The sequence below is a fragment of the Notamacropus eugenii genome, chromosome 4 (genome assembly GCF_028372415.1).
Source record: "Notamacropus eugenii isolate mMacEug1 chromosome 4, mMacEug1.pri_v2, whole genome shotgun sequence".
In the NCBI taxonomy this organism is placed as follows: Eukaryota; Metazoa; Chordata; class Mammalia; order Diprotodontia; family Macropodidae; genus Notamacropus; species Notamacropus eugenii.
The window spans coordinates 54051542-54066735 of record NC_092875.1 but is presented as its reverse complement, the minus strand read 5'-3'; the positions used below and the strand labels follow the sequence as shown (position 1 = coordinate 54066735).

At 41.1% G+C, this 15194-nt stretch overlaps 7 non-coding genes across 7 annotated transcripts; 3 read left to right on the top strand and 4 right to left on the bottom strand.

Moving 5' to 3' along the window:
* Positions 1-531: 531 nt before the first annotated feature.
* TRNAM-CAU (transfer RNA methionine (anticodon CAU)) lies at positions 532-603 on the top strand. Its single transcript has one exon. It is a non-coding gene; the product is annotated as a tRNA-Met (tRNA).
* A 1852-nt stretch (positions 604-2455) lies between these two features.
* On the bottom strand, positions 2456-2528 carry TRNAF-GAA (transfer RNA phenylalanine (anticodon GAA)). Its single transcript has one exon. It is a non-coding gene; the product is annotated as a tRNA-Phe (tRNA).
* Positions 2529-5854: 3326 nt separating this feature from the next.
* TRNAF-GAA (transfer RNA phenylalanine (anticodon GAA)) lies at positions 5855-5927 on the bottom strand. The gene has a single exon. It is a non-coding gene; the product is annotated as a tRNA-Phe (tRNA).
* A 528-nt stretch (positions 5928-6455) lies between these two features.
* TRNAN-GUU (transfer RNA asparagine (anticodon GUU)) lies at positions 6456-6529 on the bottom strand. Its single transcript has one exon. It is a non-coding gene; the product is annotated as a tRNA-Asn (tRNA).
* A 2517-nt stretch (positions 6530-9046) lies between these two features.
* TRNAM-CAU (transfer RNA methionine (anticodon CAU)) lies at positions 9047-9119 on the bottom strand. The gene has a single exon. It is a non-coding gene; the product is annotated as a tRNA-Met (tRNA).
* Positions 9120-9771: 652 nt separating this feature from the next.
* Positions 9772-9844, top strand: TRNAM-CAU (transfer RNA methionine (anticodon CAU)). The gene has a single exon. It is a non-coding gene; the product is annotated as a tRNA-Met (tRNA).
* Positions 9845-12078: 2234 nt separating this feature from the next.
* On the top strand, positions 12079-12152 carry TRNAN-GUU (transfer RNA asparagine (anticodon GUU)). The gene has a single exon. It is a non-coding gene; the product is annotated as a tRNA-Asn (tRNA).
* The last annotated feature ends 3042 nt before the right edge of the window (positions 12153-15194 follow it).

The following is a 15194-nucleotide window of genomic DNA, read 5'->3' as shown; positions in this document are numbered from 1 at the left end:
AGAACCACGGTCAGTTCTCAGAGCTAAACTTTCCACCTAAGAGCATTTCTCACTTTGCTTTTTCCATCCCTTCGCATAATTCTGGATGGGAAAAATAGAAAGCCACAGAAAGGCAGTGCTTTGTGCGTGAGTGAACGGTACGTGGGAGAGATAAGAAGGTCTGTGGAAAGATCAGAGAGAAAAAGTGCAAAATTCTTCTGCGTTTTCGATGGTTTCCCTAGCTGCCCTCCCATGCCCCTTAATCTTCACAACATGTATTACTGTCATAGGACTTTCAAAGATGGAAAGACGGAACTTTAATTATAAAGTCGCCGCTTTTTTTTTAATCCCAGGGGAAATACCGAGGCTTTTAGATTTTCTTTCGCATCACTCATTCTAGCTTCCCCTCACCTCGAATTGTTTTACTGGCGGAAAAAATGCAACTATGTTAGAAAACTCCGAAGGCTGAGAAACTTAAGGAAAATCCATATAAAGAAAACCTGGAAGAAAAGTAAAAGTGATAAAACCTGACATTCAGACGTGCTATTCAGGAGCAGAGTGGCGCAGCGGAAGCGTGCTGGGCCCATAACCCAGAGGTCGATGGATCGAAACCATCCTCTGCTAGCAGTTTTCTCCCAGTGTAAAAATGACCAAAGAAATAAAATTCCCGTTTTCAAATCTATCTAACTTGTTTGTTAACTTGAATTGTTGAACTGTGCAAAGTTAGCCTTTCCAAGATTTCCAAGCTTGTGTGTTTTCTGAACACTTTCTCTTGGTGCAGCAAACGGTAATGAGCTCTCAAGGTCGGATTCTAGGCTCCAATGTCCAATGTCCGTAGAGCTATGGACACGTGATAATCGCACAACAAAATGAGACCATTAATTCAATAGATCTTTTCAACCTCGTTATACACTACTACACCTCCTGCACCCTTCAATGTAGCCAGTGTTCTCTCTGCTTCTCACATAGGGCATTTCATCTCCCTCTGACCCTTTGCATTGTCTATATGCCTATATGATTGTAATGTACAATTTCCTAATCTCCACCTTAAAGTATCTCTCTGCCTTTCTGTCTCTCTCTTCCTCCTCTTCTTTCTCCTCCCTCTCCCTCAGATTACCTTTATTTCTCATGGAACATAACCAAGATGAGAGGTCTGAGTTTTCTCAAATTAAATTAACTTTTACAGAGATGAAGTTTGAGGCAACTGAAATGTTATCAAATACTGTAGGTCATGTTACATGTTTGTCTTTTCAGTCTTCTGAGATGAGATGAGATGCATTTCCTTAGAGAGCAAAGCTTTAGTAACCAAAATGTTCTGAAAGAGACTGTCTTCCACCACAAGTAGTGGCCTTCTGAGTATTCTGACATTTTCCCTCTCCCCCATCTTGGAGATGAGAGGTCTCCAGATGTTACACATTGTACACATTTCCCAAATACATTGATCATGTGAACTGACTTTTTTTCCCTCCCCCCAAATCCCAACCTACACATCTGCAGGATCCTTAGAGATCAGTCAGGGATGGAGTGCAAGAGGTAAGGCAGAGGACAGATGGGATGAGAAAGGGAAAGAGAAAGGAGGAGGAGTATCCCCTTCATCATTGCTTGTAACATGAGTGTTCCATCACATTTATAGAACATAACTGGCTTGGCTATTTCCCAGGTGATGGACACCCTTTTAGTTTCCAATTTTTTTCCCACCATAAAAAGAACTGTTATTAATATTTCTAACATATTCTAGAGCACCCATTAGCTAAATGAAAATTCTCAGCGTATGGACATTATCTAGAGTTCCCAGATCTAGAATGATACCAAAAAACCCCCTTGTATATTTGGGATGAAATGAGCGTTTTCATGATTTTGGAAATGAGGAGAAAACTTCCCAGCATTTAAGGAATATGAAGCAAAATAGTGATGAGCAACAGATTGCATAAGTAAGCAGAATAAACCATTTGTAGTAAGGAATGTTTTATTCTTTCTATTTGTCGAAAGCTAGCCAAAAAGAATGTCTGGCACATAGAAGAAACTTACTGATGCTTATTGATTGATTGGGATCATATTCCCTAACAGAGTTTTTTTTAGCTTAAATAATAACTGTTGACAAGGTGAAAGGCCTTAAGATATGTTCTTTTATCAAAAGGATAATAGAGGCTTTGCTTTAGGGAGCTACAACTTTGATTAGATGCATTTCCAGCATCAATATCAATTCATTCACTAAAGGCTAGCTTATGAATTATGCTAGACCAAGGCAAGGCTTAAATGAAGGTCTTCCTAACTGCAGTCCAGACCAGAGAAGGACCTAGGCCAAAGTCGAAGAATCATGCTCCAATAAAAGCAAAGAGAAAGAAAATTCAGAGCATAGTAGTAGGCAAACCAAAAAACGTCACCGCTGCTGAAGGAAGTGAGGGAGAAGAAAGCAGTCCTGAGGGTGAGCAGATCCAATTCGTTTGACGTTCCCCATGCAAAATGAAATCAACCTTGCCGAAACCCGGGATTGAACCAGGGACCTTTAGATCTTCAGTCTAACGCTCTCCCACCTGAGCTATTTCGGCTCTTCTGAAAGATGGCTTTGATTACTATTCTTTTGTAAAGACAATTGTTTTCTATTGTTTCAAATCTGAAAGTTTCTAAAGGAGAAATTTGTTGACTCTGAGTAATTAGTTCGGAATCAATTATGGTACACTGCAGTTCCTGATACGTCCCTCTGATCTTGTTGCAAAGTGGATGAAGTGGCATTTCTGTGGAGCAGCAAAGTCTCAGCCTCTGCTAAGTGAGAGAGGGACCATGTGATTTCACTGATTTTGTTGAAGTAGACTTGTAATCTCATCGGTTTACAGAACTCCAAATTCCTGTAGCAATGGACTCAAGTGAAGGTCAGTACCTTCTTTTCAACTTAGAATTTTTGAGAGCTCTTGAAGAGACTAAGAATTAAGTTCATTTTATTCTATAGGAGAACTAAAGGAGGGCAGAAGAGTATCCAAAAAGGAAGTGAGAGACAGGGACCGCTAGTGTCAAATGTTGCAAAAGCACGTGTAGGAAACAGGTAGCTCACATCGCCTGAAAGTCTCTTTAATAGAGTCTTCAGGATGTTCCCTTAAGTGTCACCTAGCTTTTATGCTGCTTTGAATTTCCATACGGATTGTATTTGGCTCCCGATGAAGCCACTACCGCTAGTTGTTCCGGGGATGATGCTTAGAATGAAAGAGAGAAAAATGAGGGCAATGATTGCTACGATTTCTCCAATCCCAGAAGAGAAATAACAAAACTTTGATTTCTTCAACCTGAATAATAATAAAGCAATAAGAAGGCACCATGACTCAGTGCTTCCCACAAAGCCTGAGATAGTGGTAATCAATCCCAGTGTACCTTTTTTTTTTTTAATTTTAAAGAGATTTGGCAGACTAATCTCGAAAGGGAACAAATATGAGACATTGCAAATTGAACTGCATAATCTAATCCTTTCTTTCTGACAAAAGAGAGAATTCTAAAGAAATAGTTTAATGTGTCTAGGTAAAGGGGAGATTCCATGATCTAATAGGAATATAACACAATGCTGTCAAAAAACAACAACAACAACAAACAAACCCCCCAAAACAAAAACCAAACCACACTTTTCAGATGGAAATGGGAATCCTGGAGGCACCTGCTTTGTACAGTAACACTTGTGAAACCTGGACTATTTGAGCAGGTTAGAAAGACATAGTCAAAACTAGAATTTCAAATTTCCTTGAGAGAAGAAAAACACTAGTGAACAGAGGTAGAGAAGCCAGATATGACACAATATAGGCTGATTCTAATGTGCTGAGTTCCCTGTCACATTAAGTTCTCAAAAGAAGCTAGATGATCAGTTGTTAGGGAGTTTGTAGAGAGGATTCTTTAATCAGACAGGGTGTTGCACTAGATTATTTCTATGTTTAATGACAAAAGTTCCCCAACAAAGTTAGACCCCCTTGACAACAACATTGAAACAGCAAACAAAGGACACCTGAACCAGTATTCTCAAATTAAAGTAAACCTTGAATCTCTCCTACTTACAGGCCTATAGTATAGTAGTCAATCAACATATGAATATTGATTGATTTCTTACTTTATCTTTTTTTTAAAAAGCCTGGATTTGAACCACAATAAAACTAAGTTTCTTCTTTTTTCTTGCAGAAGCCAGCATTCCTATCTTGTGTCACTGCACAGGACTCTTCTAAATAGTCTACCTTAATCATTGGTGTTGAGCAAAACTATTTCACTCATTTATCTGTAAATCACAAAATTTTTGCTTCAAATCTGTAAAGAGCATTTTTTTCTTGAGGAAATCTAAAACCTCTAATGAGAGGTTTTTTCCTTGATTCTTCAATCCCAATTTCATTCTACAATTATTGTTATTGTCATTCCCCCCAATTGTCATTGATCTTTCCTATGCTGAACTATTTTGTTGAGGATCAAATTTCATTATTTGTGTGAGAAATCAAACAATTAAAAGCTGAGAAAGGAACTGTCTATGTCCTTAGGCTAATCAATAGTTTTATCAATTAATTTGGATGTGAGAAAAGATGATTGGCTTATCAAAATCGCAGATGACAGACATCTCTGAGCTAACACTTGGTGTGACAGTCCAAATCCAGAAATATTTCAACAAGCTAGAACTATGGGCCAAATCTTACTTCAGTAGATATGTAAGCTCGCTCATCTAAGTGTTATATCTTACAGTGTACAACACAATCAATCATGGCATTCTCATACTGTATGAGGCTTGCCCATGTCCTTTCATAAATTCTACAGAAGATCTCAACAAGCAGGCCTTTATTGGAAAGACTTAAAAACACTGATCAACACAATGACAATGATACCAGAGCACCAATGATCAAGAATGCGCTCGACATCTCCTGACAGACATGGAGGGACTCAAGATACCGAGTGACACACATACATACACATACATACATACATATGTACATATATATAAACGTATGTGGTCAGTGTGGGAATTTCTTTTGCTTGGTTATGCATATGTTTTGGAAGAGTTTTATATTTCCATCCCCCCCACACTCCATTCTGGAAGACGGTGAATGGGAGGGAAAATAGATTGTTGTTCTTTGAAAAAAAAAATTTAATTTAAAAAAAAATTTTAAATTTTTAAAAATTAAAAAAAATTTAAAAAGAAAAAAGTAATGGATATACTTATCTGTTTATGTGCTATATTTCCCGCCCACTCCTCCAGTAGAATGGAACCGTCTGGAGGGCAGGGATTGCTTTTGTTTTTGGTATTGTAACTCTAGAATCCTTCAAGACAGAACCTACATAAATCGTCCTTAGGTAGGATTGAAAAGGATTGATTGGATTGAACTGGATTGGATTGGACTTCCTTAAATAGCGCACGGGTGTAGTCAGACACTCCGAGTAAGGAGAGAACTGAGACTAGAATAAGGATGACAATGAGGACCCAGTGAAAAGGAATCTGTAGCTACCTTCCTGGCCCAAGAGAAATTGAAAAGAAAACGTCCGGAATGATCCCCCAAAGCCCTATCTTCTTCTCCCTAATGACTTCGAAAACCTTAAGTATGACATTCTCTCCAAACTAACAGTCCCCACCTCGCCAAAAAAATCCCCCTCAATCTACACATTTTCTTGAGGAAAAAATGTTTTCCCTCCACACAAGGGATGGTACCAGGGGAATGTGGCCCTGTGACAGTTCCCGGGAAAGTGGGATAGTGGGATCGCCTTCTGTGGGAATCTAGCTAAAGAAGATCTGATATAAAAAGTTGGCAACTGATTAAAAAAAAAAAAAACCAAGCAGGTCTGGATAAACTTTCCTGTGCTAACAAAACAGTACAGAACTTCCTACCCGGATTTCAAAAGCCTCAACTCAAAAAAAAATCTGCATTCTTGCCGAAACCCGGGATTGAACCAGGGACCTTTAGATCTTCAGTCTAACGCTCTCCCAACTGAGCTATTTCGGCCCCGCCGAAAAACGGTTTCTCCCGCTTTCCTTCCTTTGGATTGTCAAAGTTTCACAGAGTGAAGATTTCTGAAGAATTTTGGTGGGGAAAGAATGGAACCTAAAGGCCAAATATCCCATTTTGCTCTAATTTGCTCCAAACTTCTGTCAAAGAAGAACTTAATAATAGTCTGACTTTGACCAGAAAGAATGGAACGTCTGGGATCTCCTGAGACCCTATCCCTCTTTCCAACTCGTTTATACTAGTTGCGAGAGACAGGTTGTCGGCTAAATTGGTCACCTGTGGTGGGTACCCTGATGGTTTTGGGAGAGGAACCCAGAAGAAAAGGGTATCAGAGGTGAACAAAGAGATGGAGGAAAAACTCGGGGGTTAGATTTAAAAAGCATCACCAAGTGCGTTAGAGAACTAACTGTCCGTACCACGAAGCAAGCCAACTCGTTAAGTCGTGTCAACACTGGGAGGTGCATATTGTCATATAGTATTCTCATAGATTTGAAATTCACATTTCGTAAAGTCTGAAGTCGAAAACGTCCCTGGGTGGGCTCGAACCACCAACCTTTCGGTTAACAGCCGAACGCGCTAACCGATTGCGCCACAGAGACCTCTTCCGCAGATGATTCAAGAGAGTTCCATTCAGATGTGAAAGAAAGAAATTTTATTCCCATAAGATTTATTGGTTTAGGTAAGTTTAGTATCCGGGAAGGGGCCTTGGAATTCATCCAAAGTTTTAAATATGACCAACCAAAACTTACAGAAAAAGAATCCCTGAATCAATGTGACCGACAGAAACCAGAAGTCCCTGGGTGTATGCTGATCTTTTTCTCTATGCCCTGGTCTTCTTCACACTAGATAAAACTTGTTAACGTGGACTCTGTAAAGACTGTGCTATATGTTAGAACTTCCCTTTCTCGCAGGGGAGTCCAGCAATGGAGGTCCACAACCACGGGTCAATCGGGAAGACTTCTGAATTCCCAAACTGCTTGACGTAACAGTGATCCTTTGCCGAGTGAACTCCAACCGAATTTGGAGACGCCTGTAGCTGCCAGAAACCACAGAACCGGCTTCGATCAACTCGAGGGCAACTTTGAGCAGAAGATGCAGACTCAAGACCTTGCTCAGAACTTTCTAAACATCCCATCACCTGGCTTACTGTGTCCACAGTTGTCTGTCCTTTAACCCTAGCTCCCCGCCACAAAGTCTTTAGAAACTATTTTATCCCATCTCTTTTCCAATCCCTTTTGAACAGCTAAGAACTCTCCCCCTCTCTGCTTCTCTTCCCTACAAGCCTTTCTCAGATAATAAATGCTTTTAATTGGCATACTGGACTCCGATTCGTGTCAGGTCCCTTTAGGGGCCTGGGGGTCTTTTGTTAACCAACCCATTCTACTTGGAAGTTTTGAGGCTTATTTTAGGGACCTAGAAGAATCGGATTTGGCATTTTCAATATGTGAATTTATTAAAAGGGATTTTTTCTTTGCAGAGGTGGAGGGCTATGGTTGAATAACACTATAATTTAGTCAGATTTTTTTCAATGTTTTGGTTACTTTTACTGAACTGCTTCACCTCTCCCTATTAAAAAAAAATCTTTTTTTAAAAAAAAATAAGAGCTCACTGACAAAGAAATTGAGGAGGGATATATCTGGAAATACAGTGATGTAAAAAGAAAAATATAAACACTTTTGTTGAGTGTGGATGTGGGTGGGAGGGGGAGGAGGTGCGTGTGCCTGTCGAAGGAATCTCCTCTCTCATCCCTGAGAAATGTCAACTAACTTTTTTCTAAACCCTTCCAGTGACAGAGAGCTTTTTGTATTACAGGGAATTTATATCATGAGTGACATGGCATCGAATAGGTTGTGGTGGGGTTGTGGTGAGACAGAAACTTAAGGAAGATCATTTTGAAAGCTGAGAGGGGATGGACTGGGACGGGAAGAGATTCGTGATTGGGAGGCCAACGGGCAGGCCATGGCCTCAACCCAGGCGTGAGGTGACTAGGGCAGGCAGCAGAGTGTTGCCAAAGGAGACACTCAGAAGATAGAACAGACAGGACAAAGTGGGGTCACCGGCGTTATTCTTCGAAGTGCCGGGTTGGGGCGAGCTTCAGAAATGATACAACTTAATTCCGTCTGCTGAAGAGTATCCTCTCTCATCTCTGCAAAGTGATTGTATTTTGAACCTGGGACAGGGGACTTCCTGCTCAACAGGGATGCCTAGCTTTGAGTGACATCCAGCTTTCCCACCTCTGCTCCCAAGCGATTTTTCTTTTTGTTTACTTGGAAAATGAAGCCGAAATCAGCCCCCTGTTGGTACTGAAGTCTTATACTATTTTGTTTTTCCTTAGTCCTCTACAATGTGAGCATCTGAAGAAGTCTCTACCTCAATTAGGGCGACTCAGGTACAAGCCGGTGGCTTCTCATTTCGACTAAAGGATGCTTAGCGCCGGACGCCCACCAGATGGAGCTGCCACTCCCTTAAATTAGATGCTTTGATAGATGAATTAGATTTGGGGGTTGGAAAAAAACCATTGTCATTTATCCACCCAAACCCCTCTTCCCCACCCCACCAGCTCCCACACACCCGAGGTGGCAGATTTTGGTAGCCACTGCTTCCTAGTGTTCCCTAGGAAGGACTGAATCCTGGATTTCGCCCGACTGGCTTATGTGCAATACGAGGCAAAGAGAGCAGTAGTTTTATCTCTTTACAAGAAACTTAAAATCAGATCTAGTAAAGATTCAGACATCGAAGGGGTCGCCCCTCTCATTCTCACCTTTTTTCTCTCCTCTCTCCTGCCTAAATTTCAAGCGCAGGTGGAAAGGGAAAGGAGATAAGAGGCTGCATCTGGGATCTCAAACCATCACGCATTTTCTCTTCCTTTGGAAACTGAGATTTTAGTTATTTATTTAAAAGTTCGCACATATTTTTCCCGTCTGAAATAAATTTGCGTGACCAGGTCTATGGAAAATTGCTTCTCCAGATTCCAATTTAGGAGAAAAAAACGAGTAGAGCTACAGGTCTCTGCTCTTTCCTCACCATTCTGCCGCAGATGAGTAGAAAACCAATTTAGTTTTTACGTGTCTTGTTTTTCATTTGTTTTTGGTTCCAGAATCCTCAAAAACGCTACTTGCCCTCTCTGAGGCTCGAACTCAGGACCTTCAGATTATGAGACTGACGCGCTGCCTACTGCGCTAAGAAGGCAACTGCAATTTTTATTGTCTCCAAGTTCTTGAGAAAAAAAGTCATCATTCTCAGCTGTTGAGATGTTTGTATGTTTTTCTATGTTCTACTGTTTATTCTAAGTTGGATGTGATGTAGTTTGTAGTCATTCTGAGAAAGAATCCTTGACTCCATTACCCATTTTACTTTGGTTTCTATTTTGAAGTGCTGGTTAAGACTTGGATAATCCTCCCCTTGTGAAGAGCCCCAGGAGAGAGGACGACTCAGAACAGAACGGTCCTTTGTCATCACTTTAGCTAGAGATGTCTAAAAGCAGATAGGCTCCAGTCGAATTTTCCCATCGTCTCTCACACCCACCCTTCCTTCTGAGTCAGACCCGGCCTACGCACTCCTCACACCAGTATGCCACAAGAGGACCAGAGCGTTCTGAGAGATGTCCCCTCCTGAGACCTCCCAGACACGCTTGATCTCCATTGGCACCCCAAAACATAAATGAGCATAATTAGAACAATGGGGTAGGGGCCTGAAATTTTCTTCCGTAGTACAAAAAAAATTACAAATTCGAAGCCGGTTGAAAAACACCTGAGAATGTATTTTTTTAAAAATCCGTTTAATAACAGAAAACTGGGATTATTTTTGTTACAAAATTAAGAGGTGAGAACACTTTTTACGTGCCTTCTTAGCGCAGTAGGCAGCGCGTCAGTCTCATAATCTGAAGGTCCTGAGTTCGAGCCTCAGAGAAGGCAAGACGTAATTTTGTAAGCGAAGCAACAACGACTTGCAATATACCTGTAGCAGAATGATAATTAAGTGCACTCGGTAACGAACTTTGTTAGACGTCAGAATCTAGAGACATTAATTTTCCAAGATTACAAGATTATACACACACACACACCTCAAATCCTTATAAAAACCACGTGTAAATGTTTAGAAAAATAGCTAAGACCTTAATTTCCATAAAGGCCCTGCGCTACGGTGTCCCAGATGGGGCCTCTTCTCTCCCTTTTCCTCCTCTTTCCCACCTGTACTTGAGATTTAGACAGAAAAATTAGAAAGAAAAATGACAGCGGCAAAGACTCCTATCTCTGGATCCTGATGTAACTTTCCTGGAGATAGAGAAAAAGTGCTCGAGTCTAAAGCATTCCCATCTGGTGGGAATCTGGCGCTCCTCAGAAAGGATCGTGCACTAATCTGAGCTGGCAGCAGGCACTGATTGAGAGAGGCTTCTTCAGCTGCTCGTGTTGTAGAAGACTGCGGAGGTACTTAAGACCTCCGGGGCCCCAAGTGACTGCCTTCTACTTGACTTTCCAAGAGGCAACAGAAAGGAAAAAAAGCTTAAGAAACAGAGGTGGGAAAACTGAGCTTCACCCAAAGCTAGTAACCCCTGTTGGCTAAGAAGTTCCTGGTCACTAATTCAGAATAACTTGCACTATCACTTATTAGGGATGAGGGAGGAGATTCCTTCAACTGGAAGGAAATTGGACTAGATCATTCTTCTAACTCTGAGACGCTCCAGGAATGGGAATCAAATGTGAAAGGGTTGGGAGCTCTCATTTTTCTTTCTTCATTGAATCAGGTCAGCCCCTGGAAACACCACTGGATGTCAGATCCGGTGCCACAGGGGCCAGACCAGAAATCAGCAGGACCAGACAGATACAGACTGAAGAACAGGAGGACCATCACTTAGTGAAGGTGAGTATCACTTAGTGGAGATGGATGCACACATACATGTATGCACAAGTTTTTTATCTTTTGCTTTTACTATATACTTTATTTCTCTGCAGCCTTCTACACGTTGATCACTCTCTTCTCCTTGATACCATTTCAATTTAGGGAGCACCGTTCCCTCCTGGTTTTCCTTGTACCTTAGCAGGCTGCTCCTTCTAAGTCTCCTTTGCTGAGTCCTCAACCAGATCATGCCTTCTAACCATAGGCATACCCCAGGTTCTGTCCTGGGCCCTCTTCTCTTTTCCTTCTATACTACTTCACTATGTGACCTCATTGGCTCCTATGGATTTAATTACCATCTCTATGCTGATGATTTTCAGATCTACTGATCCTGCCGTAACCTTTGTGCTGACCTTAAATCTTGCATCTCCAACTGCCTTCCAGACATCTCAAACTGGATATTCAGTAGACTTGTTAAACTCAACACATGCAAAATTGAGCTTGGTCTCTACCTCCTCTATTTCCCTATTCCCTATGTAGAGAGTAATATCATACTCCAACAGGTTTGTCACCTACATATCATCCTCAACTTCTCTTTAATATTCAATCTGTTGTCAAAGGGGTGTAGATTTAACTTTTGCAACATCTTTAGAATATGGCCCCCTTCTCTCCTCTGCAGCTGACATTGCTTTGGTACAGGCCCTCATCTGTTCACTCCTGGACTATTGTGATAGCTGCTGGTGGGTTTGCCTACCTCAAGTCTCTCTCTATTTCAATTGATCCTCCATTCAACCACCAATGTGATTTTCCTAAAGCACAGTTCCAGCCATGTCACTCTCTTTCTAAATAAAATCCATTAGCTCCTTATGACCTCCAAGATCAATTGCAAAGTCCTATGTTTGGCATTTAGGGTCCTTCATAAGCCAGGACCCACCCTCCCACCCCGAACATATGCACACCACCTGCTCTTCAGCCCAGTCACACTGACCTCTTTTCTGTTCCATGAACAAGACACTCCTCTCAGCTCTAGGCATCTGTCCACCATGCCTGGAATGCTCTCCCTCATCTCCATCTGTTGGCTTCCCTGACTTCCTTTCATTCCATTAGGGCTCCAGTTTCTTTTATTCCTAGGTCCTGCCGACAGAACGATGCATTGATTCCTTCTGCCTCTAATTCAAAGTTTGGATGAGCGCAGGAGCAATTCCCAGGTTGCGGCGGCTTACCCGAACGAACACTTGTTCTGATATCTGATAGGTACAATGTTCTCGTTCGATATACGAAAAACTATGATCTAGAAAATTTTGGCAGAACCGTCTCTGTGGCGCAATCGGTTAGCGCGTTCGGCTGTTAACCGAAAGGTTGGTGGTTCGAGCCCACCCAGGGACGTTTTGCCTTCATTAAAAAAAAAAATTAGACAGTTATTCCTGATCACAAGCCCTTGCTCTTCAGCGAGATGGCAAAACCGGTAGAGCACTTGGTATATTAGTCACCTAAGCACAGTTCCTGACAAATACTCGAAAGTTGGTCAATGCCTTTTGATTGAGTGCAGATATATTTTATTTTGCTCACTCTGATTCTCTTGCGTTCTCTGCATAGATTTTTCACTGATATCTCCTTTTTCTCCACTTTCCTTCTCTATAAGACAAGATTTCCACCATAGGTGGCCAAGCTAGAGAACACCTTGCTTCTTTCCTTCCCCCTTTCCCATACATACGCGCCTTGTTTTACATGCTGAACTTGGAGTTAGTTCACCAGAGTTCAAATCTCATTTTATACACTTAGCTGGAGCATCACTTCTGACAAATCACTTTCTTCATCTGTAAAGGAATTTAATTAGATGGACTCTAAGATCCTTTCCACCAAGAAATCTCTGCCATGCGGTCTGTATAATGGGCATAATTCATACCTACACTCCATAACTACTAGCAGAGTGTTGTGAGGGACATGCTTTACAAAACTTTTAAGATCTACAAAAAATGTGAACTATTCACACCATCAGAAAATGTATGAATAGAGCACTGGCCCTAGGGTTCTGAGTTCAAGTTTGGCCTCCCATTCTTACTTAGAGACCCTGGGCAAGTCATTTAACCCTGATTTCCACCCCCACCCCCCAAAAACCAGAAAGAGTGCACAAGAGTGAATAAGTGATGGGAAGGAAAAGACCTGTACCTGTGGTGGGAGTCAGGTGATTCTCTCAATTACATGTTTTAGCACCCAATATGTAGAGGAAATTGTCATATATGCGCAAGGGAAGTGGATTTCTTTACTGTTAGGAATTATGAAACAATTCCTGCATCAAATGTGATGTAATTATAGGGCAGGTAGTCATTGGATGATGCTCTTAAAAAAGCAAATTTGGCAGCTCCCCACTCAGTTAAGACCGAAAAGGTCTTTCTGCCTAGGTCAAGGAATCATCCTTGGCAATCCAGAAAAGGGCAAGCTGTGGGGGGAGAAAAGGAAGCTCCAGAGACAGAATTCTTCCTTGACTTTTTCTTAGGAGCCTCTACTGAAGGTGGAAGATGGGGAGGGGGAGAAATGACAGAGGAGAATCAAGAAATTTCTCTGTCCTCTAGGCAGAAACATTTTCTTGCATATAACCAAGTGTCTCACAGAATTGAGTTTTGGGCAGGTTTGACTCAGGGTGCGGGCACCAAACACTTTTCAATGCTAGCAATCAAGCGTTATTAACTAAATGCACGCACAAAGTTCATGTTTTCTATTGAGCAATACAAACTTGAATCCCACTAGGAATAAACTACCAACCTGATTTCCTAGGACTTCACAGAAAAGAAGTCTGATACCAATCCACAGTGACCCTTCTTTGTCCAAAGACCACGTGTCTCCCTGTGAGGTGGTCACCTGATAAGTCAACAAATCTTAGTCAATCAGCACAGTAGTCAATGGAAGTCAGCTGATGGAGAACACAGGGGCTGCTCAGTTGACCTTGACCCAAAGTCAAGCTGGATACTGGGGTTCACTGATGGATTTCTTAAAGTTCTTAAACTTCTTAAAGTTAACTGATTACACTTAAATTCTGATTGATGGTGAGTGATTTAATTTATTTTCCAATTAATTTGATTGATGCTTCATGATATAAATGAATGGCACAAGGTTGTTTTACCAAATGCTTTCATTCTGGATGTCTTGTCTGTTTATCAGTGGTTTGTGAAGACACACAAATTGTTTACCAACCTATACCACATATATGTTTATCTTAATATTGGGAAATGCTCAAAACAATTCATCACAAAATGGTGGCCTAATACCAAAAAAAAGAGATGCGGTGAGTCATGTGATGGTGACAAAATTATTCACACCACAGTAGTCCCTGGTAGCCCAAATCAGCTGTCAGCTCAATAGAATACTGAGGAGGAGCAGCAAGAGGGCATCAGGACAGAAAAAGGGACATGGAGGTCTCCTAAAGCTATGACTTGAATTGACTTCCAGTGTTCTTTAGATGTCTCTCTCTTAATGTTCACTCTTCCACTGAGGCTATGACGATTTGTGGGAAAGTATGCCCCATTCTTAGGGAGGAGATGATTTACAACTAATATTCGTGGTTTGCCATTTCAAAATGCCTTTGCTTTGAGGAAATTATGGCTAATCAAACTCTTCAATGAAGGCTCCCAAGTTATAGTTCTAGTAGTTTTAATAGAGTAACTTGAACCTAGAGTAGCCAACATCTCTAAAACCAATCTATTAGTGTGAAGATTAGAACTGAGAAAAGTCACTACACCCACATAACACTTATGTATCTATGTATCTATCTATCTATCTATCTAAAAACATTCTCTAAATCAGTAATGGGAAAATATGTATTTTTTTAAAATTGAGGTTTTATCTCATATCAGGATACTTGGCACAGGTGAAAAAAAAGATGGAAATGATCTGTGTTGAAGGAGCCGTGGGGAGATGAGTATGCTGATGCAAAACCACTTACCTCCTATATATGGGATCTACTTTGCATACAAATGGAAACTTAGAAGAGTTGTCATGAATTTAGTGCAATTCAATAAACATTTATTAAGCACTTACTATGTGCCAGGTACTGTCCTGGGTATTGAGAATACAAATAAGAAAAACTGGCCCTCTCCTCCAGGAGTGTACAGTCTAATGAGGGGAGAAAACTAAAAAGCTAGAGAGACGGGGCCACCTGGGGTGCCCAGCAAGGGGGTATGATGTTCCCTGGAGTGGAAGCCAAGCAGAGCTGCAGATGGAAAAATAAATTTGTCTGGAGGATTTTAAATGGAATGTTTGATTCTAGTCAAGTTATCTCCTGATTTGTTTTGCTTTCTTTCTAGAATGGATCAGTGTCCTGGGATCTTCAAGAGCTCTTGAGGTATACAAGTGTAATTGAAGCTAGGATGGGATACACATATCAGATTCCAGATCTTCCATTCTTCTTGATCAGAATTAGACACTTTATTT